Source organism: Felis catus, chromosome A2, assembly GCF_018350175.1.
Source record: "Felis catus isolate Fca126 chromosome A2, F.catus_Fca126_mat1.0, whole genome shotgun sequence".
Lineage (NCBI taxonomy): Eukaryota > Metazoa > Chordata > Mammalia > Carnivora > Felidae > Felis > Felis catus.
The window spans coordinates 3,404,789-3,418,698 of NC_058369.1; positions in this window are offsets into that span (position 1 = coordinate 3,404,789).

Consider the following 13,910-nt stretch of genomic DNA (forward strand, 5'->3'; position numbering starts at 1 on the left):
TTGCCACCCCCCCCCCTCCGACTCCCTGGTCTCGTGCGCTCTGGCCAGACTCGCGTCTCCGGGATTCATCCCCAATCAGACCCAAGGGGATGATGGAGGTGATGCGGTATCACGAACCCCTTGGTCTACGGGGCCCCTCTCATCCATGAGGTCATTTATTCAACCCACAGGCATGATGTTCAACAACCCCCAGTGGACATGTGAGGAAATTGAGGCACAGGAAGGCGGCTCGGCCAAGGTGACCCAGTCAGAAATTGGCAGAACGAGGACTTGAACCTGGGCGAGCCGGCCGCATCCTGGCGCACGGGCTGCCCTCTGTCCAGCGCCCATGGGGCCTGGTCCCGGAAGGGTTTTCCCGGGGGGCTGCAGGCCTCCCTGAGTCGGTGGGGAGCACTCTCGCCCCGCCCCCTGCCTTCAGGACTCCCAGACAAACCCCTCTTTCGGTTTGGGAGGACTCCCTGACCCTCTGTGACCTTAGGACAGCAAGAGACCCTCTGGGGGGGCGAGTGTGACGTGTATACCTCCCCCACTGGGTCGTGTGCTGTCCTGGGCCCTCTGGCACCCCCGCTATAAAGTAGGTGTTCAATAAATGTTTGATGCTATTATGTATTTATCTAGGGACACTTCTTGGGCGCACACACACACACACACACACACACACACACACACACGCAGCGCGCTGGCCTCTTCCGAACGACCAGTAAACAAATCATTTCATTCATTCCTCACGGAAGCCCCACGAGGCGGCCCTAGATGGCACCCTGGGGCACAGAGAGGTCACGGACCTTGCCTGACATCACACAGGGATGAGAAGAAAGCATTACCTCTCTTGCTGCTGGTTACTGAGCGCCTCACCCACTTTGTCCCCTCGCTGGCTCCCAGCAGCCTGGGGTGGGGGTGGGGGGTTGCCCCGGACAGGGCATGTGGCTTCCCTTTGGCCACGCACGCGGCAGGGAAGTGGGGTTCAGACTTTGAACCCTACTCCTCAGGATACACTGGGGCCCGGGGAACCTGCGGCCTCCCTGGCATCTGTGGAGACAACCCAGCTTTTCCAGGTCCCCTAGCCCAGGGACGAGCCAGGGGGCCGTCCCCGAGACCACAAGCCTCCGCAGGCTGCCAGGCCTTCCTGCCAGTGGTTTTGCCCTGACCCGCTTTCCGGCTGAACCCGAGTCCCAGGCAAATCAGCGGGCACCTGCTCTCCACCAGCCCTACCCCTGTGTCCTGCCCGCCTGGAAAGATAGCCTGCCCGACAAGCGAGGGGGCTAAGCTCAGCACCCCAGCTTGGCCCCCAGGCTCTGCACCCTGGTCCCACCTCCACTCCACTGTCTATGCCCACCCCGGGGCTTGCCCTCCCTTGCCCGTGGCCTTGGCCCCACTGGACTCCTTTGCAGTCTATTCCTTCAACAAACATTTATTGGACACCTACTGTATGCCAGGTTCTCCCCTACCTTCAGACTGGGGGAGGGGCGCATGGAAGAATGGGTGGGGGGCAGAACTCAAGGTAAAGATACAGGCTGAGGTGGGGGGGGGGCGCTGTGACCAGGGGAGGGTCCAGGAGGACCACGAGGGGGTGATCTGGGGGCCACAGAAGGACCACCGACAGATCTGGCGTTGCACATGGGGTGCGGGGTGGGGGGTGGGAAGGTTATACTAGTTAGAGGGGCCTGCTTGGGACAAAGGCCCTGAGGGAGGCCCCACCCCCGCAGGCCGGCTCAGCTGCCACCCAGGCTTGGGAGGACATGAATGGGTTTTTCATGCTCTGGACCAGGGCAAGGTCAGGCCGGCTGCTCCCTCCCCCCCCCCCCCCCCCCCCCAGCCCTGGGCTCCTGACTGTCTGAGCCCTGACCTGGAGGGGGTGGCAGGAAGTCCACAGTTTGCCCTCCGGGGGAGCTAGGGAGGCCCGGGCAGGGGAAGGGCCTCGCCCGAGGTCACCGGCACCAGCGACACCCTGCTAATTGGGTTGCTCTGAGCAAAGCCTGCCCCTCGAGGCCTCAGTTTCTCCGCCTGAGCCGCCGGGTAGAGCAGCGCTGCGCTCCCGTCCCGCTCCGACCCCTGGCGGATTCCAGTGCGGGTTTTGCCCGGCGCCCGCGGACCTCGACACCTTCTTCCCAGCGCGGCCCGGCTGCAGCCCGGGGTCCGAGGGGGCCGGGGGAGACGCGGAGGGGCCCAGGAGGCCTGGGGGGCCCCCGAGACGGGCTGGGGCCGAGGCTGGCCTGGTGCCTGGCGCCTGCGGGGCCGGGAGACGCCCCCGGGCTGCCTGCGCGCCCCCCTTGAGCGCTCCCGGCCTCGCCGCCCCGCTGTGTGGCTCCCGCCGGTCCCTGCCCCTCTCTGGGCCGCTCCGGAGCCGGGCCGGAGGGCAGCTTCTCAGAGAGGTCGCCCGGGTCTCGCTTCCCCCCCGCACCCCCCCCCCCCGGCGGGTCCCGGCCTCGGTTTCCCCAGCCGGGTGTGGGCGCTCTTTTAAACCCGGGTCAGGGGGTCGTCGCTGGCGGGTCGCGCCCCCGTTAGCGGCTCGGGGCCCCCGGGAATCCCCCGGGGGCTCGGAAAGGGCAGCTCCGATTGGCCGAGGCTGCGCGTGACGTCAAGGCCTCCCCGACGCCCCCTCCCCCAGAGGCACGTGGGGGTGGCCGCGGCCGGGGAGGGGCCGGGGTCCGGGCGGATTCGGGGTGTCCCCCCGCCCCCAGCCCGAGGCGGCAGCTGGGCAGCGCAGACGCGATTCTCCTCGGACAGATTTTTCCCTCGTCCCAAATCCCCCTCCAGCCCCCCCAGAACGGCAGCTGCTCGGGCGGCAGATGCGCCGGCTAAATCCGCCCAGCTGGTCCCTCCGCAGAGCTAACCGCCTCGAACCCACGGTGGGTGGCTAGCGGTGTGTGTGTGTGTGTGTGTGTGTGTGTGTGTGTGTGTGTGCGCGCGCGCGCGCCCCCCCCGTGCGCCTGGGGGTGGGGCATGGCCCTGCTCCTTGCCCTTTGCCCCCTGCCCCCCACGCAGGGCGGGGTGGGTTGGGGCTCCTCTTGTGGACCCTCCCCCAAGTTCAAATACCCTCCAGGAGCTCTTGAAGGAGCTGGGAGAGTCTGGTGCCCAGAGGGGAATGGCTTGGGAGGCCACCCAGCCAGGAAACGGAGCTGGAACTTGAACCCCGTGCTTTGAATAATTCCGGGGGGCTCAGGGACCCCTTAGCTTGGAAGGCAAACGACTTGGGGGTCACGAACTTGGACTTGAACGAGTGGGCTCTTGGTGGCCACTCCCTGCCCTCCGTTTGGGCCCCCCACCCTGAGCCGGGCACAGATCCTCCCTCCTTTGCTTCTTCAGCCCCATTGGGTGCCACTGTCATCCGGAAGTTCTGAGGAGGAAGCGGAGGCAGCCCCGCTCTGAAATGTTGGGGGGGGGGGTGTAGCTGTCAAGGGCTTGGGTGGGTCTTTGAAGGTGTAGTTTTATACCCAGCCCATCCTGCCCCAGGGCCTTTGCACTGTGTTCTTCCCACTTGGAATATTCTCCCCGCAGATCTCCAATATGGCCTACGCGCCTACGCTCCGCCCTTCAAGTTTCAGTTCAGATGTCACCTGCACGTCTACAGCTGCGCCATCACTTCCTGTCCTCTTACCCTGCTTTGGTTTTCTTCATTTCATTTTTCACAACAAAATGTTGTACACTGTTCCCCCCCGCCCCCCAGCACTGTTCTGCTCCCTGCCGAATCCCCATTGCCTAGAAATTAGTGCCTGACACACAGTAGGTGCTCCACAAATGCTGGTCTCCAGAAACCTCGGCGACAGGCGCACGCATAGAGGGCTGGAGGGCGGAGGGCAGCCAGGGGGAAGGACCCTGTGGTAGTTCTGTCCTGGTGTATGTCCGGGAGCCTGGGCCGTGACCCCATCCTGTGCCCCCTTCATCCAAAGTGCCCTCCCAGACCCCACCTCCTTCTGCCCTCCCCCCATCACTCTGCTTCAGCCACACCAACCTCCTCCCTGTTCCCCCCAACAGTCCTGCCTCAGGACCTTTGCACAGGCTATGCCTGCTGCCTGGTGGAGATATTCTGCCCCTGGATCTCTGAATGGCTCCCTCCCCCACCTACTCTGGTCTCAGCTCAAATGTTCCCCGCGCCCCCACATGTCTCCATCTAAACAACCACGACCCTTAGGGCACCCGGCTGGCTCAGCTGGTAGACCGCGCGACTCCTGAGCTGGGGGTTGTGAGTTCGAGCCCTGTGTTGGGTGTAGAGATTACTTAAAAAAAAAAAAATGAATAAAAAGAAAACTGGAAATCCCACTGAAGGAGAAACCATAAGAAATAAAGCAAAATAATCAGTTCCCTTTTCTCTGTTGTGGTTGTTTTGCTGGGCTTCGTATTGATGGCATTTCTGTTTCTTTCTTTCTCTTCCGACCTCACCCCCATCCCCTGCCAGTTAGCCAACCTTGGTCTCCACTGTGTCCCTGGGGTCTGGAACAGGGCCCGGCACACAGTAGGCACTCGACAAAGTGTGTTGAACAGATGAACGAACGAATGAATGAATGAATGAGGGCCCAGGAGCTCTCTGAACCTGTTCTTACCGTATGGAGTGGGGGACTGACATTCAGCAGGGAGCCCAGGGTCATTTGATTCCCTCCGTAGCAAAATAGGGCAACAGGAGGTCACCTCTTCAGGCGGGGGAGGGGTACCCATTGAAATAATAATTACAGGGACATTTATTAAGCACCTACAGTGTGCACAGTAGGCCCCAGGCACTTTGCACATTTTCCGCCAGGACTGGGATTTGAACCCAGGACACCGGGCCCCAGAGTTTGCCCAAGACCCCCTCGGCCACCACAGAGGCTGTGTGCAAGGCCTGGGCACACAGTAGGCCTTCAGCCAGGCAGGCAGTGGGGACTGGCTGAGGGCTGCCCGGCCAGACACCCCCTCCCCAGCCCCCTGGATCCAGGGGCTGTTGCTGGCTGTGTCTGACAGGGGCTAAAAGTGCCACACACACACACACACACACACACACACACACACACACGCACACACACACACAGGCACACGCACACGCACGCAGGACACATTAGAAACAAGCTGCAGGATGTGTGGCCTGATGTGCGAGAAGTTACAACAATTCCAAGTACTTCCTCAGCCCAGAACCAGTGAAATCCTCCCCCAGAGGACCCCCTCCCCCAAGGCTTCATGTGCAAATGAGGCCGGGGACACCCTGGTCACCAGAAGCGGGAAGTGAGGAGGGAACCAGGGACCTGTGAGTTCCCGGGGTCTGTCCTTGGCTGTGGATAGGAAACCGAGGCACAGAGCGGGCACGGGTGCGCCGTCCCCTGACGGGAGGGGGGAAGAGTGTCACATTATTCCTATTCGAAATCTCCCTATGCCTCCCCTGGGCTCTGTGTCCCAGGCTAGTGAACACACAGCGCTCGGTCCTTCCTCAGGGCCTTTGCACCTGCTGCCCCTTCTGCTTGGGGAGATCCTTGCGCGCTTGGCCAGTGTTTCTTTCCCCCCAGAGGCCTTCTCTGGCCACTTTGGGGGACAGGGCAGCTCTTTCCACCCAGTTGTCTTTCCTCGAAAACCATCTTGTCAACCCGTTTTCGAACCAATAACGGAGCGGTGAGCTGCCCTTCGTCCGAAGCGAGCCAGCCAGGGCCGGAAGGGGGGTGCTCTGTGCAGGAAATTCTGACACGTTACCACGTGGACGAACCTTGAGGGTAGTACGCTGTCCAGACGCGGGAGGACCCTGCGCGACCCCACTCACAGAGGGTCCCCAGAGGAGTCCCGTCCACAGAGACAGAGAGTAGACGGCTGGGAGCCAGGCGTGGGGTGGGGGGTGGGGAGTCAACGTTTCATGGGGACGGTTTCTGTTGGAACATGGAACAGCACACTTACAAATGATTAAGACAGTAAATATTACGTCATGCACAGTTTACCACGATAAACAAGAAAGAAAGAAAGAAAGAAAGAAAGAAAGAAAGAAAGAAAGAAAAAGAAAGAAAAGAAAGAAAGAAAGAAAGAAAGAGGAAGGAAGAGAAAGAAAGAAAGAAGAGAAAGAAAGAAAGAAAAAGAAAGAAAGAAAGAAAAAGAAAGAAAGAAAGAAAGAAAGAAAGAAAGAAAAGAGAGAGAAAGAGAGAAAGAAAAAGAAAGAAAAAGAAAGAAAGAAAGAAAGAAAGAAAGAAAGAAAGAAAGAAAGAAAGAAAGAAAGAAAGAAAGAAAGAAAGAAAGAAAGAAAGAAAAAGAAAATCAAAACTGTCACGGGGAAAAATAGCAGACGGGCGACAGCGGAGGGTGTGTGTGAATGACCTCAGCTAGTGGCAATTCTGTCATTGCCACCGGGCTCTCGACTCAAGTGATGCTGACGTCAGTGTATGGAGGTGCCGTGGGTGGGTGCTGAGCTCACACGTTTTGTGCGCTTGTGCCCCCCCCCCCCCCCGGGATGGCCTCTGCCCCGGTCGCAAAACCTCCACGGTCTTTAGAGGCAGAGCTAAGCCCGGGGGCCCTGACCCTCGTACCTCTACTTACCCAGCTAACTTGATCCAGGCGCTGCCGGGGATCTCTCGGTGACCAGCGCAGAGCCAGACCCTGTCCTGGCAGAGGGAAGATTATTTTATTTAACGAGCGTCTATTAAGCACCTACTGGATGCCGGGTGCCCAGCTTGTTCTGGTCACTGGGAGCCCAGCAACGAACAGACCAGACCAATCTCTAGCCTTGCGCTGCTGACGTAGGAAGCAGTAGAAATGGGTGAAGTCGCTTCTGGGCCAGATGTTGCTAAAGAGAAAGATTAAGCCAGGAAGGAAGATGGGGAGGGGCGGGGCGGGGGGGGCGGGTTTAAACAGGGGGACAGGGGAAGACTCCTAAAGGAGGTGACTTCTGAGCGGATATCTGAAGGAAGTGAGGGAAAGAGTCGTGCTGATATGGGGAGGAAGAGAGTTCCAGGTAGGGGGGGAGGTGTGAAACGGCCAGTGCAAAGGCCCTGAGGCAGGACCATGCCTGACCTGTTAGAGGAGGCCTCTGGCTGGAGCCGCCAGAGCTGGAGCCAGTGAGGGGGGAAAGAGGGAGGAGGGAATGGTGGGGGGGGGGAGGGGGCAGGTCGTGCAGGGGGCACTGTGTGCTTTGGGGACCGCTTTCCCCTGCCTCAGGGCCTTTGCCCCAGGTCCCGGCAGGTGTCAGGGAAACTTCCTTGCCTCCAGGGTCCAACGGAGCAATGGACCAGTTCTCATCCCAGCCCTGCCCTGGAATTGCCGTGAGGCCAGTGGCTCCCCTCGTCCAGCCTCAGTTTCCCCTTCCAGAAGATTCCAACAGGCTGCCATGGGGGTGACGGCAGAAGGTGACTCTTGCGAAGCAAGCGTGTGGCGAGGGGAGGGGGTGGGGGTGGGGGGCGGCAGGGGGAGAATATATACTCACATCATTTACATAAAACTTGCACAATTAGCATATTGTGCATATGATGGCAGGAGTCAACCGGCAAGGGAAATAGTAAATTTGATGACAAATGAGGGGGCGCCTGGGGGGCTCAGTCGGTTGAGACTTTGGTTCAGGTCATGATCTCACGGTTCGTGGGTTCGAGCCCCGCGTCGGGCTCTGTGCCGACAGCTCGGAGCCCGGAGCCTGCTTCAGATTCTGTGTCTCCCTCTCTCTCTCTCTGCCTCTCCCCCACTCACGCTCTGTCTCTCTCTAAAATAAATGAACATGAAAAATAAAAAAAAGTTTTAAAAAGTAATAACAGTTACCGCATCCTCAGCCCCTGCCCACGTGCCTGGAACCGCGTTTAGAGCCTTTCTACGAATGAACTTGTCTTATAGCGAGATTCTGAGTTCTCAAGTGTTGGGTTTGGTGTTTTTAAAGATCGTATTTTCGAGTAAACTCTACGCCCAGCGTGGGGCTCGAACTCACACCTCTGGGATCGAGGGTGGCCCGCTCCATCGACTGAGCCGGCCAGGAGCCCCCCTCAAGGATTGTGGACCCCATTTCACAGATGTGAAAACAGCAAGGTTCTATGATTCCCAGGGTGGAAGAACCCATCCAACAGTAGCGGCAGGAACACGTATTTTGAGCTCACTGTGTGTCTTCTGTTTTTGTTTTTTTAAGTTTATTTATTTATTTATTTATTTATTTATTTATAATTTTTTTTTTCAACGTTTATTTATTTTTGGGACAGAGAGAGACAGAGCATGAGTGGGGGAGGGGCAGAGAGAGAGGGAGACACAGAATCGGAAACAGGCTCCAGGCTCCGAGCCATCAGCCCAGAGCCCGACGCGGGGCTCGAACTCCCGGACCGCGAGATCGTGACCTGAGCCGAAGTCGGACGCTTAACCGACTGCGTCACCCAGGCGCCCCAAATTTATTTATTTTGAAACAGAGAAAAAGAGAGCATGAGCCGGGGAGGGGCAGGGAGAGAGGGAGAGAGAGAATCCCAAGCAGGCTCCGCCCTGTCGGCACAGGGCCTGACGCAGGGCTCGATCTCGGGACTCCGGGATGACGACCTGAGCCAAAATCGAGCGTCAGTCTCTTGACCGACTGAGCCGCCGAGGTACCCCCCCCCCCCCCCGTGTGTCTTCTTCCTATGGAGTGGCTTATTTCATGCAAATGAGACCATGGGGACACTGGATAGAAGTCCTTTTTGCAGACAGGGAAACGGAGGCTGGCTCGCGGCCTTCCCCCTCCCAAGCCCAGGGGCCCGGTCACCGCACGCACACACCCGGGCTCTCTGCGCCCGGGCCCCGCCCCCCCCACCCCTGCCCAGCTCCGAGAAGCAGCTCCAAGAACCTGTCTTCCTCCCGCCGCAGCCGAGAACCAGGTCAGCCAACCGCTGGGACATCAAAGGGAATCTATAAATACAGCTGCAAGAGGGAAAATAGAGTTTCCTAGCCCCTCCCGGGCTCGCCTCTCTCCCACTCTGGATCTTTCCCGGCTGGGCTCCTACTCCAGTCGCTGGGCCAAAGCCCCCCACCTCCCCGCCCCCCACTCCCAGGGACCCCTACCGGAAAGCAGTGGAGGGAAGCAGCTCCTGGTGCCTCGGTTTCCCCTAATGGGCTCAACCTCCCTCCCCTGCCGGGCGACTGAGAAGAGAGGAGGACCTCTGGGGCCGGTCCCCCCGGGGAGGTGAAGATGAGATTCTAAGCCCAGAAGTGAGGGCTACGGGGTTGTCAGAATCTTCGGATCCCAGAAACCTGGAATCTTCCTTCTTCCTCTCAGGGAATATGCGGGGCTTCTGGGCTGTGCGGAGCACTGGGACGTTGGCGGGGTCGAGGCCGGTACTCGAGACTTGGCCAGGGCAGTCCGGAGGGCTTTCTGGAGGAGGTGATATGAGCTGAGCCCCCCAAAAGTGGGGGGCGAGGAGGCAGGTGGGGGGAGGGACTCAGGGGAAGGGGTTCAGAGTCCAGAGCTCCCGACTTGCTCTCCTGGACTACTGCAGTCACCTCCACGGTCCCCCTGGGACCCCCCCCCCGGCTACATCTTCTCCAAAGGACAGCCAGAAGGACCTTTGCGCAAGTGAAATCAGATCATCTCACTTGCTCACTCTCAACTCCCGCCTGGCTCCCTAGTGCCCCTGAAATAAAATCCAAACTCTTCTCCATGCTCCCTATTTTCTCCCCACCTTCCCCTGCTCCCCCTCCCTGCCACTGGCTCACCTGCTCCGGCCTCCTGGATCTCCTCGTGTGGTTCCTCCAACACGCCAGGAACCGTCCTACCTCAGGGCCTTTGCACATGCTGTTCCCTCTGCCCTTTCCTTTTTTTTTTTTTTTTTTTTTTTTTTTTGCCCCCAAGGGGCTCTTACTTCTTCAGGTCTCAGCCCAGATGTTACCTCTTCCAAGAGGTCCTCCCTGATGCCCCCAGACGGTTACTGCTTTTCCTTGTGTTGTTGTTTTTTTTTTTCTTGGCCCTTACAACGATCTGAAATTATTTTAGTCATTCCTTGTTTTCTTATTTTGTGTCCATGGATGGCCACGAGAGGGCAGAGACCCTGTCTAGACCTCACCTCCGGGGGCCTCAATTTCTCCATTTGTAACATGAGGCGGGCTTAGGGGAAGCTGTTCCCCTGGGGAGGCTGCCTGCCTCATTTGTCATTTCAAAAAAATTTTTAAAAAATCTTTATTTATTTTTGAGAGCGAGAGACAGAGCGTGAGCAGGGGAGGAACAGAGAGAGAAGGAGACACAGAATCCACGGACCGCGAGATCGTGACCCGAGCTGGAGTCGGACGCTTAACCCACCGAACCCCCCAGGCGCCCCGAACTGTTGTTACCCTTGGTGGTGGCTGTGACCAAAGACGCGGACTCGCTTCCCAAGGCCCCAGGGCTAGGAGCTGAAGTGGGGTCTTTGGAGCTGAGGTCGGAGCCGTGCCAGGGGCGTCCCCAGGGTCAAGAGGGACGGCGGCAGGCCTCTGAGGACCCGGCGCCCAGGCTCCAGGGTTAAGCCCGCGTGGCAGCTGAACTTCCGTGCATCTACCCGTCTGAAATCCCTGGGAAGCGAGGCATCAGGTGTTCCGGAACAGGCGCCTGCTCCAGACACAGGCCACACACACATGGACGGACAGCTGGCGAAGGCTGGTGGGCCAGGGAGGAGGGGCCCGGGGGAAGGGGGCACCTTGGCCAGGAAACGAGGTCATGCGCCGCCCCCACGAAGCCACCCCCAGACAGGGGCCTTGAGCCTTGTCCTTCACGACCGTCCTCCGGGCCTCCGTTCCTTCAACATGTGGCAAATATTTATGGAGCGCTCGCTGGGTGCCACGTGCCCCGCCGAGCCCTCTCCTTAAACGCTGTGAAACTAAGGCTCAGAAAGAGACGGTCACCTGTCCGGGTGACACAGCAGAAAGAACAGCAAAGCTGGGATGGCAGGCCGGGGGCTCTTGCTCCTGCCTCAGGACCTTTGCACTGGCTGTTCTCGCTGCCTCCCTCGACCCCCTCCCGATTCGCCTTTAGTCCTGTTCAGGTGGCACCTTGTGCGACAGACCTTCCCCAGTACGCCGGCTCCCTAACCCGCCTGGTTGCCTGGGTGCCTCCGGCACCCACGAGCCCACCGACCAGCTCCCCGCCTAGACTGCGGGTCCCCTCAGGTTGGGGCTGTATCCCCCCCCCCCCCCCCGTCAGCTGTGTCCGTATTTATAGCGGAGAGGGCCCATGTCGCTGTACTTCCGAAACGGATTGTGTCCCCGATTCCTGCCCTCAGAAGCCCCCCTCACCCCCCACACACCTGTTCCCGGCACGAGCCTCGAGGCCAGGGTCGGGGCGGCCGCGGTGGGAGAGGGAGCTAGGCTCCGCCTCCCTCCTCTCTCTCCGAGGCCCCGCCCCTCCTGCCGCCCCCTTCCCCAAGTCTCCCCCTCCTGTCCCGCCCGCCCGCCCTCGGAGCCCCCCCCCCCCCGGGGGCCGATCTCAAGCCCCCCTCTCTGCGCAGCCGCCTCGTTCCCAGGCCCCCAAGGCCCCCAGCCCCGCCTGCCCGGCTCCCCTCTGCCCTGCCCATTGTCCCGGATCCGAGTGCGGGGCGCTGGGCGGGCGGGGGTCTGCGCGCAGGGGGCTGGAGCGCGCCTGCTGCCCATCGGTCTCTGGGCAACGCTGGCAGGCCTCGAGGACGGCTGGCCCCTCGAGCCTGGACACAGAGGCGGCGCTGTCCCCCCGGGCGCGGCCGGGGGGGGGGCGGGGCGCTAGGTGACAGCTGGGGAAGGGGGGCTCGGGCAGCAGACGGATCCAACCGCCCCAGGTTGGAGAGAGGTGAGTGGGGGTGGGTGGGGCATGGGAGACCTCTTCCCTGCGCTGTCCGCACTGTGTCCCCCAACTCACTTAACAGCCCCCCCTTCCTCCAGACCCAACATGGGTGCTGTGCGCCCCTCCCAACCTCCCCTCTGCGTGCTGCCCCGAGACCCACCTTAGCCATGGGGAACCCCGGCCCAGTCATCCCATTTGGTGACTGCAGTGGTCTGGGGACCAGGTTCTGGGGTTCAGACCCCCCTCCCCCGCTCTGCATTTCCTCCCAGCACCGCCCACCCTGTCCCCTGAACCTGTTTCCTGCTCTGTCCCCTGTGCAGGGAGCTGGGCCACCCGGCAGACTCTTCTGTGGACCCCCGTGGCTCCCTCGTGGGAAATAGGACGCCGGGCCCAGGCCGGTCCAAGCTCAGGTGGCCGCTCACCAGCTGTGCACCTGGCCAGGCCACTTGGCTGCTCCGTGCCTCGGTTTGCTCATCCATAAAATGGGGATTGTCCTGATATGTGCTTCCTAAGGCTCCCGAGACAGTAAAGGGGCCTTGGGAAGTACCGTCCTCAGGGGCCCCCGTTACTTGTATCCTTTCCCTCTCCGTTTGGGGCTTTTTCGAGGCTCAGAGGTGCTGTTGTGTATGGGGGCATCGTATTCCCAGGGCCTCGCGGGCCCCCAGGCTTGGGGTCAGGGGTTGGGGTGGGTGTGGCTGGGACCGATCCCGCTGCGCGATGAGCGGTATACGGGGTTTCCACCTCGGCCCCCCTCTCCTCCCTCTGGACTGTGGATACATCAATCACCCGGAGCCCCCGAAGCCGGAAGCCCCCTCCTCCAACCCCGAGCCCGTCTGGATAATCCCTAGAGAGTGGGGAGCAAAGCCCCTATTCCCCCCCTCCTGGGCCGTGAGTCGCTGGGTGCAGGGGCCGAGGGCTCCAGGCCAGTGAGGTGAAGGCAGCTTCCCCGAGCAGAGGTAGGGCCTGGCTGTCCCCTGCCACCAAGGCACGTGCTCCTACGGGGACCACCTTCCCGGAGTGTGTTTTCCTGTTGGGGGGCGGGGGGTGGTCACTGGAGAGGAACGTAGGATCAACCAGAGGGGCTTAAAAACACCAAAAGTGTCTTGAGCAGTGTGAACGCTCAGCAAAGGGACGCTGCTAAATATACTTTTATTAGATAATAATTAAAATAATTATCCTAATGACGGTTATTATCAGTTGCGGACGCTTTGGGCAAATCCCAAACGGCCCCGAAGTCTGTCACTGCCTTCAGCCCACCAAGGAAGGGCTAAAAGGGACAGCAGGCGCCAGGGGCTCGGAGCCCGAGGTCTAGACCCAAGGGCTCGAAGCCCGAGGTCTAGACCCAAGAGTGTCCGCGTGGAGGCATCGTTTCCATTTTCATGTATTGGTTTCAAAGCCCAGGAGCCTGCAGATTCAAGTAAGTGGGTCTGAATGCTGGTACTTTCTGCCCGTGCACATTTATTGAGTGCCTACTGTGTACCGGGCCTGTCTGGGACTCTGGGAACTCAGTGGTGGCTGTGCCAGATATTAATGAAATCAGCTCCCAGATGCCCGGGTTTTAAGGAATCAGAGACTCACAAGGAGAGAGGGAGCTGGAGACCCTTGAGCTGAGGACAGGAGGGGAGAAGGAAGGGTGCCTGGCAAAGGTCCGGGGGCCGCATGCCCCGAACAAGCCCACTGTATCCTCCTCTCGGAGCCTCACTTACCCCGCCCCTGAAACGGATGCACGTGTCCACCTCTGTCCCCACCCCCGGCGCATTCCAATAGTGACTTCTTTTAAATTCTTCTTCTTCTTTTTAATTTGTTAAATGTTTGCTTTTCTGAGAGAGAGACACAGACAGAGCGCGGGCAGGGGAGGGGCAGAGACAGAGGGAGACACAGAATCCGGAGCAGGTTCCAGGCTCCCAGCCGTCAGCACGGAGCCCGACGCGGGGCTCGAACTCACCAACCGCGAGATCGTGACCTGAGCCGAGATCAAGGGTTGGACGTTTAACCGACCGTAAATATATATATATGTGTGTGTGTGTGTGTGTGTGTGTGTGTGTGTGTGTGTGTGTATATATATATATATTTTTTAAGATTTTATTTTGAAGCAACCTTTATGCACAATGTGGGGCTCGAACTTACAACCCCGAGATCAAGACCCGCATGCTTGCTGACTGAGCCAGCCAGGCGCCCCACATTTGGTAATGGTAACCAACTTAATTCTAAGCCTCCGTGGGGGCCCTGAGGCACCCCGCGACCCAGCTGC